Genomic DNA, 11,927 nt, shown 5'->3' with positions numbered 1-11,927 from the left:
TCATGCTACATGTCTGCAGCATGATGCTCCGGTGCTAGACATCACTATTAACTGCCACACTATAGACATCGTAGCAATATGACTTAAATTTTTTCAAAGCTACGTTGAAAATCAAAACTCACACACACACACACACACACACACACACACACGAAGTGTTGAAGTTAGATGCAGTATCAGAGTAGTCTTTGCAGTGTAACAACCAATACAATCACAAAAGGAGTTAGTTCCCATTTATGGGGTAATTTATTACCCAAAAGTATCATAAACAACAGGGAGGGTGAACAGACCATTTGCTGGAAAGTACATTTACGCAAAAAAGAGCTTACTACAAAAATGAAAAATATATTGTCAAACCGAAGCCTCTAACCAAAAACCGAGAGTTTCTCTAATTGGGTTAGTTTATTTTGTTACTTTATCTTTGTCATTCGTGTTTTTCAAAATCTGTATATGTTTTGTTAACCTTTCGGACACTCATTTGTGGTCGCGCCATCCCAGCTGATGTAGTGTGTGAGTAATTTAATCATCATTATATCAGGCTCTCAGTCAAATATTTTATCAAGACCTATACGATATCGCGATCAAGAATCATGTAAATTATCGAGATAAATCCGTGTGGAGTAGACTGAGCTTTTGAAAAGAAGTTTTTGAACTTAATCATATCTATATCCTCTGAACACCAAGTCTGGTGAATATTTCGCACAGTATATTTATCAGCTCCATTAAACACAAAAATTATCACAGTTATCTCTGATCAGTTTAGGTATTTGTGTATATCGCTGAGTAACATATATAACATTGGTGTTTTTGTGTCTTCCTCGAGAAAATATCCGAGCTGGATTTGTTTGTTTGTCCAGCATTACATCATTATAAACTACGAAATTATTAATAAATCCATCGTGATCATCTAAATATTGGGCTTCATCAATGTCGGTGATAAAATCAATAGTATCATTACCATCTTCGTCCAACAAGTTTGCATATTTATTAAAATCTTTAAGCACATCATAGCATGGTTGATCATCTACGGATGGTGCCACTAAATATAATTTACCCCACTTCAGCCATCTCATAATCAGATTAAGTAATAATTGCGTCTTACTAGATCCAGATGGACCTATGATAATTGCTCTGATAGAATTTGGCAGCGCTGGATGATGTTTCACTGAGTCTTGCTTTCGTGTCGCTGAAAAACCAATGACATCCATCTTATACAAATATAATAAATAAATGGATTTATATTGTGTTCGATGTAGAGCATCCACCCCCACAAGTTAGTTGACAACAATAATAACAAAAACTAAAAAGCATGCACTTACAGGCAAGTGTGTGAAATGTTATACAAAAAAAACCCCATATATTTATTTCGTCTTCTTTGAAGACAGGTGGTAATTGTCGCTGATACATTAGGAAAATTACCAGTAGCTCCATGGGCTAAGTATCCAGGAGAAAAACATCTTCCTGGAAATCATTGTTGTGGTCACGGAACCCGACTTGATATTCGACGTAACGAGCGAGATCAATCAAGACCTGGAGATCATCCAATAAATGCGATTGACCAAGCATGTCACGTTCATGATGTAGCGTATACAAAAAAAAGGATTTAAAACAACGACATATTGCAGATGTGAAGTTGATTCACTCGTTAAATTCTTTTTTTTAAAAAAAAATATCTCATAGAAAAACTTGCTAGCTTCCTAGTAAAATCTGCTGGGGCTGGTAATTAATCAACCGATTATTAAAATAGTGGAATAGATTTCTAATAGTCCAAGAGGATGTTGGAGGGGTAGAGCAGCGATCAGCAAACTTGCTGATGCAGCAAACGTCACACGTTGTGTTGCTGAAAATTGGTTAGCACTACAGGCAACATGTCAAAATTATCTACCACCACCTAAACAAATTTTCAGTACGCACATTTTGATGTCAGCACTCCTAATGAAGTTCATCAAGCAGATATTTTGTTTATACCACACGATACTATTAAAATTGGTAGACGTCAATCGTCCACATACAAATACGCGTTGACTGTCGTTGACATTGCAAGTAGATATAAAGAAGTAGAACCACTATCAACTAAAATAGCAGCTGAAGTTGTATCTGCTTTTGAACGAGTTTATCAACGAGGACCCATGCGATGTTCACAGTTACTACAAAATTGGACGAGGACATATCGCAATTCATCGTGATCAGGCAATTGCTAAACGATTTAATCGAACACTTGCTGAGCGGTTATTGGTTATTTGGATATCAATATGCGAAGGAAATAATTCAGAAAGATATGAAATCTCGTGAATGGATTGCAAGATTACCAAGTGTTATATCTGCGTTAAATAATGAAATTACTCGTGCAATTTCTGTGAAACTCATCAATGCGATCACAAAAAAAAAAAACATATATCAATACAACGACATGACTTTTCAAAACAACAGGTACTAGGTAATGTGACTGTGAGGTATTTATATGAACCTAGTGAACTTGAAGGTGGTAAAAAATAGAGCGACTGATCCTATCTGACCATGACGACACATAAAATTTCCAGCTTGGTAAGATCCACTGGTAGACCTGCAATCTACAGATTACATTCAACTGTTCCTCGACGCGGATTTGTACGCAAACAATTACAAGTAATTCCTGAAGACACACAATTACCACCGTCTTCACTTTTGTGAACTAGCGCCTCGACGTCGATTACATTCAAGACAGGTCATCATCACATTTTCACGTGTGTGACCAAGACTACTAATAATTCTTTCTATGTTAAACTGTCTTGGATTATTATTTGAATACTGTCACAACATTACAGTGTTACAGCTCGCACAATGATTATTTTGCTGTTGCTTCAGCGTCATGATAAATTTAACATCGAGATTAAAGCCACGTTTATTTTTGGGTCACACTGTTTATAACTAACCATTTTTTTTTCTTACTACATGATTTTCGATAACATTATCGCTATTACCAGTTGTTTCTGTAAAGTCTATGATAACCTTCCGCAGCTGAGATATTCTTCTGACTCGAGACACTGCGTGATGAACTAAATTTGACCATTCGATACGATCATCAACAATCCAAATATTAGTATCAGAAATAGTTAGTCCTTGTGACTAATGAATCGTTATATCATATCATAGAGTCCACGGAGTTTTGTCCATCGTTAACGCGCTCTCATCAACACTGACAGGAACTAAAACAATATCATTTAACACAAGATTATGTTTACTAATGCAACCTGGAATTTCAACATTGATCTTCTATCGTCGCGTATCTTCTGGTCGATAACACAACGGTGCAGGTAGATTTGAAAATTGTTCTTTATGTAACAGAAATAATTGTTGTTGAAGTGTATCATGTACTATCTTTCTACTTGCAACTATCAAATCATCTGGTCTCCATAAATTCCAAAAATTCTTTATATGTGTTTCTGAAATTATCTTACACATTATTTCACACTGAATTTTATTAGGTTGTAGTCTGATTAATTTCTTAAACTCTCGTAATTCTGGATCAAGTGCTCCATAATCATCAGTTATTTCTTCATAATAATCTACGAACTTTTTTAGCCATTGGTGTGGAGACAATCCAACAAAAGGTGGTGGTTGACCGTGATCGCCGCACATTATCACAGCAGTATTTTTGTCAACAACCAATCAAGAAATGTTTTTAATGTCTCCACCGATCCTGTCCACATTTCATCCCAAATAATAATCTTTGGAATATATTTCTCGCCCATTCGTTCAGGACTCCATGTATCTCCCTTCCATCTAAAGAAAATGTGATAAGTATGATATTTAACTCATCGTTCGTTCATTTCTCTGGCAAGTCTATGTGTAGGTGTTAACACAAGTATATCAAGTCCACGAAATAATTCGACAACACGTGTTGTTTTACCAAAATCTCCAGGCTCATTAAGATAAACTGTTTTATGTATAGCTACAGGATAATATACCGAGAGTGCAGATGACAATTCTGATATCTGATTATTTTTATAAAAAAAATCCTTAATTTCAACGTCGGCAGATTCGGAATAACTAAGTATCTTTTTTGTTTTATTCTCCATTCACCACATGATGCATAAGCGCCGATATGTAATTGTTCTAGCAATCCTGTATTTTTTTCAATTGATATAAAATGAATCCGTAGCGACTATAACCGCGGTATCATTAAGTATGTTTATCATCGATAATACATTTATCGAAACGTTAACATTGAAGATCTTAACTGAGTAAATTGCGGTGACTCACCATCAGTGTCACTCACAATTGTACCTAATTTAGTTCCGTACGATACATTGACATTACTTCGACTTATAAATATATTTCTCTTCGTTGTATCAGCAGTTATAAAATCGAGTTCAGCATCATCTATAATTAATCTTGTACAATGTCGTTTATGATCATATGATCCTCCCTGGGTAAATTTACCAATTACTTCTCTGCCAAGATCTTTTGTGATTTTATTCTCAAAATCAGTTATGTCACGATTTTCATCATCAGAATATTTCTTTCGTTGTGGTAACCAAAATTGTTTATGCGGACTATATGATATAATTGCTTCATTTACTATTTACAATTATAATATTTTTACATCAAGCATATATCGTAATAAAACTATTGGTGCCAAAAAATTTTCTGAAAAATGTTTGTCAAACTTGACAGAACAAATAGGATGAAGACTTTTGGCAAACTTAAATGACTTAATACAAGGAATCCAGTCAGGTCAAAATCTGGTAATGGTCCGTTTATCGATACTCTGGTTATCTCTTGTGCTGGATGTCCAACTCTGTTAAAATATACAGAACATTCTCCCATTCCAAGAAAACCTCCGGGATAACATGCAACAATATCAACCGAGATAACATCTTTATAACTGTCTTTATTATACCACAATCCGCCATGCCCGTATTCGATACAACTGCGATGGACATCTTTAAGGAATTCCAATAGTTTTGGTTTCCGTGAATTTTTCTTCTGAGCAAAATGAGCAGCAACCGACGAAACGGTAAAACAATTACTCACTAATTGTTCAGTACGGTCATGGGTATATTTCAGAGATGAAAATGGCTGCGTAAGACTTTTCATTTCCTCATGGAGAAATTCTGTACGATAAATGTCTCGATTTGTTCGTACATATTGATCATAATTTCCATCATCGGAACTTTAAAACAGCCATACTGATACAGGGTTGATTTTACTGATATTTTTGATAAAATCGAACATATCATCGTCATAGAATTTAAAAGTTCGACTTCCTGGAAATATTGTTTCAGCATTAATCCACGCATGCGCATTATGATCAATAATTTCAATCGAAGCTTCTTTCGATTTATGTTTCGATTCGTACAAAATTTCTCCTTTTATTGTTTTATTGTTATTGGAGCTTTTAATTTCTTTCCTAATTCAGCAACATCATTTATAGTAGCTTCTTTATCCCTGACTGATCCAACCCATTTGTTTATATTTTCACGTCGCAGATCTGTTAGTTTATTTCCACGTATCGCGTTTGTAAAATGATCCATTACTCGTTCAGCTACACAATTTATCTTCGAAAATTTCATTGGTTTGAGATCACGAACGCTGGATTCATCATTAAGCGGATATATTTCATAAATAACTGCGGTCACAGATACGCTCGTTCATAATACGGTTTATCAATACCAGTCAAAATTCCTGGTTTGGAATTTGTATTTAACGTAACAATATTTCCAGTGTGAAAACGGACACGATCATGTTTGTCACTGATAATCCAATATCGTATACCCTCACAACAAATTTTACTCTGAAACTTTTTTCATTATAAAGATAATTAATAATCGTCGCCGCTCGATCATCGTTCATTGTAGCATCAATAACACCTTTGGTCTTGTGCATAATTCTGAATGTTGACCACACATGAGCTGCACCATAGTCGAGAAATTCTTTCTTCGCGTCACGAATATATTTAATCAGTTTCCGTCAGATCAACCAGAGCTCGCCTCCGCAAGTCAGAGGTTCTTCTGTCAATACCTAATCAAGATTTAGAAGGTTCGATTGTAGATAATCTCTTATACTCTTCCATATTATAATTATGACAAAAATATAATTAAATTTATATACATATTTATATATATATATATATATATATATATATATATATATATATATATATATATATATATATATATATATATATATATATATATAATGATTCAAACAAGGAATACTGTAAATGGCTAATGAGAGGTTCTGCAACTCCCCGTCACAAAGCCTGCGTAAACGAATAATGTGGACATCATCTACAAAGTGTACGTAGAGGGAGATCAGGACCAAAACCGTTTTTCCAGTGTGATATTGATGTTAGAGGACAAACGCAGTGTGCAATGCGGTGGTAACAAATACAGAGAGCTGAAATGAAATTATGATAAAAGAATAACACCAACAATAATGACAAGGTTATAAAAATATTGAAATTTATCTCGCCATATTTTCAAAATAAGTATGAAGACAAATAATATTATTATACAAAATTGAGAAAATGAGTTTGTAAAACATCCTAACATCAAGAATTATGAAGCATCTCGTGATGGTATCATCAGAGTTTGTCGAATAAACAATCAAGTCGGTAATGTCATTAATAATGGTTAGCTCAGATTTGGTTTTGGAAAGAAACTGCATCTTGATCATAAATTTATATACGAATGCTTTCACGGAGTAATCGAAAAATATCTTGTGATCGATCATATTAATGTCCACAAACCTAATAATTCCTTGGGTAATTTACAGGCTCTTACATTGAGCGAGAATTCTGCACGTGGTGGTACTGGTAAGCACAAAATGATTGCAAAAAGGGTGGTTAAATCTGTAAATACAGAGGCTTGCGAATAAATGTTATTTCCATCGATTAATGCAGCTGTTAAATATTTTGATATTCACCCAAATTCGGTACAAAACTTCACGAATAAAATATACAAATCAGCATTTTCGAAGAAATATAAACAGAAAATAAATATTTCAGTCTCTCCCATTGTTACAGATACAAAACAGATGAAGGGAGATAACTCTGTCAAGCTAAGCTCTCTCCGGGAGAGTTTTTAAGTAGTTAATTCCCTTCTTACTGTGTAATATTATGTGACCAGGAGGGTATATATTTTGTCATCATTCAGTACTTAACTGTCTGTATGTAATTAGCTGTTAAAGGAGTAACGTAATTTTGTAATAGTTCAAATTAGTAGAAGGACATTTACACCTTTAATTTTGTCCCCAAACGACTTCGTCATCGACAAAGTAAAGACAGAAAAACAGAGAGTCACGCCCCGTTTATGTGTACAGTACAGTTAAGTTATTTTTAGATCTCCTGTATAGTGACATGCGTGTAACCTTAACAAATTCAAATGCGAAATATATTATACGGTGTGTTTAGAAATGAAAATAAATCCTCGCTGCAGTTTACAACAATTTACTCAGCATAATAATAACTTTATAATAATCCAGCATAGGTAACTTTCGAAATATATATGAGCAAGTTTGCTACGTGGCGCAGTTTTAGCGTGGCTGATTCTCAAACTCAAGGTCTGGCGATCCAATCCCGTGACTGAAAAATTGTCGACGGTTATATTATTAATAGCGAGGGCTCTAGTCCCAAAGAGATTTCATGTAAACCTCCTCATCACGTCGAGCAACGTCGTGAGTGCATTTTGCACTCTCCCCGGGGTTTGATTTTGAGGGGTGCATGAAATTAAAAGACCTAGTCAACCCTCCGAGTCACTAAAATTTCGTTTCGTTCAGGGATTAGCTGGGGGATGTCAATGTCAAGAATTTGTGGAACCTCAGGAAAAAAAAGTAGTGTGATGTGAGTTCTCAATTTCACTGAAGGGTACCCCACACAAGAAAGGTAATATTTCTTTTGATTCAAATTTATTTTTATTAAGATTATTTTTTATTCTGATTCAGATATATTTTTATTCTGGTTATAATATTGATTCTGATTCAGATTATAATATTTATTCTGATTCAGCCCTTAATTATTATTTTTAGTACCAGTTACCACAACAAATTATGAAATCAGTCCTATATTTATTGTTTTTTAATAACATTTACCCCCAACAAATTCGATAAGCTGTAGAAAAATAATGCTTATTTTTATTCTAACAATATTTATTCGGATTATAATATTTATTCTGATAATAATATTTAATCATATTATAATATTTATTCAGATTATATTTTTTATTCTTATAATAAAATTTACCCCATCAAATTATAAAATCTGACTGATTTTAACAATTTCGACTACCATATACCCCATCAAACTCGAGAATCAATGAAGAATACGATTATAATATTTATTCTGAAAATAATATTTTGATAATAATATTTATTCTGATAATATTTATTCAGATTCAGATTATTATATTTATTATGTAATTTTCTGTTTTCAGTAGGATTTTCACAATTTTTTGAGTACCATTCACCACATCAAATTATAAAATCTGAATGATTTTCACTATTTCGGGTATCATTTTCCCCATCAAATTATAAAATCTGACTGATTTTGAAACTTTTAAGTAACATTTACCTTAATTCTGGACGAGAATCAGTAAAAAATAATTTCTGTTATAATATATTTATTTGTTATTTGTGAACTTATTATTATAATGGAAAAAATCTGTTTTCGATGAAATTTTTATTGTTTTGAGTATTATTTGCCCAAACTATTTCATGAAATTGTTTGATAATCTGATTTAATTTGGGTAATATACCATTCAATCTGATGAAATTAACCATTAATCTGAAATAATATTAATAACGATAAAAAAAATTTAACATAAAATTGTTAATGAATTTGACTAGTATTCTGATTTAATTTGGGTAATATACCCATCAATTTGATGAAATTGTTTGATAATCTGAAACATTATAGGTAATATACCAATCAAATTATAAAATCTGATTTTCACAACTTTGAATATCATATACCCCTAAAATCTAACTGATGATCAATAATAATAAAAATTATGATATATTTCTTTGTTTCTTGACAAAGTTAAGGGTTAAATTGTTATGTATTTATTTTTTCTGTTTTCAGTAGGATTTTAACAATTTTGCGTATCATTTACCCCATCTAATTATACAATCTAATTTTCGTTATTTTGAGTAACATTTGCTTGACATCTGAACGAGAATCAGTAAAAATAAATTCTGTTATATTTTATTTCCCCTGATTAGGAATCAGGACTGAAAATCAATCATAAACGTGAAGATCTATGATCTTATATACAGATTTAAGTTCAAAACTTCATCTCTCAAATCAAGAAGGTGTGGTCTGGTCAGTAAGTTTGATATGTATGCTTGATAATAGCGGATTATGACATCGCAGATAAACCGGATTAACGGGTTCTTGTACGATCAAATATCCAGGAGGAACTTGAGGTGTAAATGTGTACAGAATATATCCTTGTTGAGCTTGACTGGATTTTTCAAGGTCTAGTAGACAATTGCAGCCAATTACATCACATATAAGTTTGACTGCGATCGTTGATGTTATATTTACTATTCCTGGTGAAATATGCCTGCCTCAACCGTACGGATCATTGCTATATCTGAGAATAATTGCTGGTGAAGCTATTTTTCTCCATGACTCGATATTTTTTGGACAATATTCATCAATGACGTGTCTGAGTGATTTTTTTTAGTTTGTCGGTGTTAAATCCTGGCAGTACAAATTTTAAAAGATCTACTTAGCTATTTTATAATGATTAGCAAATAGTCACCAAATGTTGGTTGTTTTTTTGTAGGCTTTTTTTTTCATTTCCTATATCATAAGTACTAGCATTTATTACTTCAACAATAGTTCGATTAGCACACTCAAGGTCTGATATAATTTGATTTAAATGTATTGTTTAAATGATTTGCCTTTTTAGATCGTTATTAGGATACTCCAGTATATATTTTTTAAATAACTGTACTAATGTCATGGACATAATTATATGTTCATTTTTAATTCCATCAGCAAATGATCTGAGATCTTCTACATAAACAACATCAGCGGAAGTTTTATGATCTTAATTGATTATTGATATTGGTGTTTTAGGAAATCTTCTACCATCGTGAAGTTGAACATAATTAATCCATGCAACGCTATGGATACCTATGTCAATATTCTGGAACATTTATTTAAAAAAATTCGTTAGTGGAAAAATCATCTCATTTTGGTTCTTATGGTCCTCGATATTCTGGTGGAACCTCATGTCATCCTAACACACTTTTAATTGACGAATAACATATATCGACGACATAATCTAGCTAGTTTATTTCTATCGCGACCGATAACGTTGGTTCATGAACAGTAATAGCAATTGTAGATTCTCTAAAAATCACAGATTTAATTCTGCGCTGAAATTCATTGTTGATTTGTTCAATCTGATAACTGCATTTGGGAATACCGACAACTTGCCAATCGGGAGTTCCATCGGGTTTATTTAATTTTTTTTGTTTTAAATACCAGTGAATTATTTGCTGGTAATCCACCAAATGATTTTGATCTAATATTTGGCCAACTATGATATACTTGTAATTGTGCTAGTGCTATTTCTTTCATTGGAACTGCAGTTGGAAAGTTGACGCTAAATTCAGGACTGGTTGAGCTTACTGACATCATCGTAGTTTTTGACGGATTTGTATTAACGACGATCTGTTGCAGTAATTCGTTCGGCGTTGACATCATTATTATTTTCTAAATCCCTATTTTCTAAATCACGCGTAGATTCTGTCAGTCATTACCGCATTGTAAATTTTAACCAACTCTGTGAACTCAAAATCTGATATTTTTCCATCACTGAGACATATTAACGAAGATAATTTGGAGTATGCTAGTGTCGCTGTACGTAATTTTATTGTATACTCGTGCAATTTTGTATTTGTGCATATACATATTTTTTGCGATGATATTAAGAATACCAGCAATTATTGGTGCAGCTGAAACACAAATTGTTGCAAGTGTTGGTGATGTCATTGTTATTGTTGATATCAATATGCCAGTTCCAGTGATAAAAGCAGACACCGAATACACAATTATATCAACAACAACTACACGTCTGCAATATTTTTTACTTTTACTGTATACTCGTCAATGATATTGTTTAGTTTTGTTTGCCACTCACATGCTTGATTGTATCTAAAATGTTGAACATTGATTGGAAGGTTCATTTTATTTTAAGTAGGTGGTAGTGTAGCTACTAATTCAAGACACCAATAGTAAATCAATCTATTTTTCTTCGGGTTCCACTACAAATGTTTCCTCGTTGTTTTGCTCCAACATCAATAACATAGATCCAATTAGTGGATAACGCCATGGTATTATGGTGAATATTAGAAATGCTTTAACGCCAAGTGCCAAGAACCTGTATATACCAGTAACCTCAGCGCGATTTTTGTTAGATTTATTCAGTGTGACCATAATGCTTGTCCAAACACTACTGTATATACTAAACTGTCACAAAAACATTATGTCAGAGAACTTAATAACGATGACTGGTGAACTTCCTAAAAATCAATAATGGATCTATTTGTTTCTATGAAAATTCATAATTGCATATGATTAGAATACGCACATCTAAATGTGGTCATTTTATTAACTAAAACTAATGAGTTCATCATTGGAAGGTTCCTATTTTTGATGTATTTCTTCACTGCAGCATCATTGTCTGATTCAGGTTCTCCAAGACCATTAATTTTATTATTAGACATATTGAGAGAACCAGATATTGTATCACCGGACTTTTGTACTCGACCATGAATATTATCTAATATCATTGATATAATAATACCAGGTTTAATTTTTCCATTGCTATCAAACACAGCTATTCTATTTTCATTTTCTCCATTAATTCTAACAATAATATCTTGCAATGAAAGATTACTCATTTTTAATTTTTCTTGCTTATCCTGAAATA

This window comes from Sinohyriopsis cumingii, chromosome 4, assembly GCF_028554795.1.
Source record: "Sinohyriopsis cumingii isolate HCF-2022 chromosome 4, ASM2855479v2, whole genome shotgun sequence".
Lineage (NCBI taxonomy): Eukaryota > Metazoa > Mollusca > Bivalvia > Unionida > Unionidae > Sinohyriopsis > Sinohyriopsis cumingii.
Note: the sequence above shows the minus strand (reverse complement) of the source record.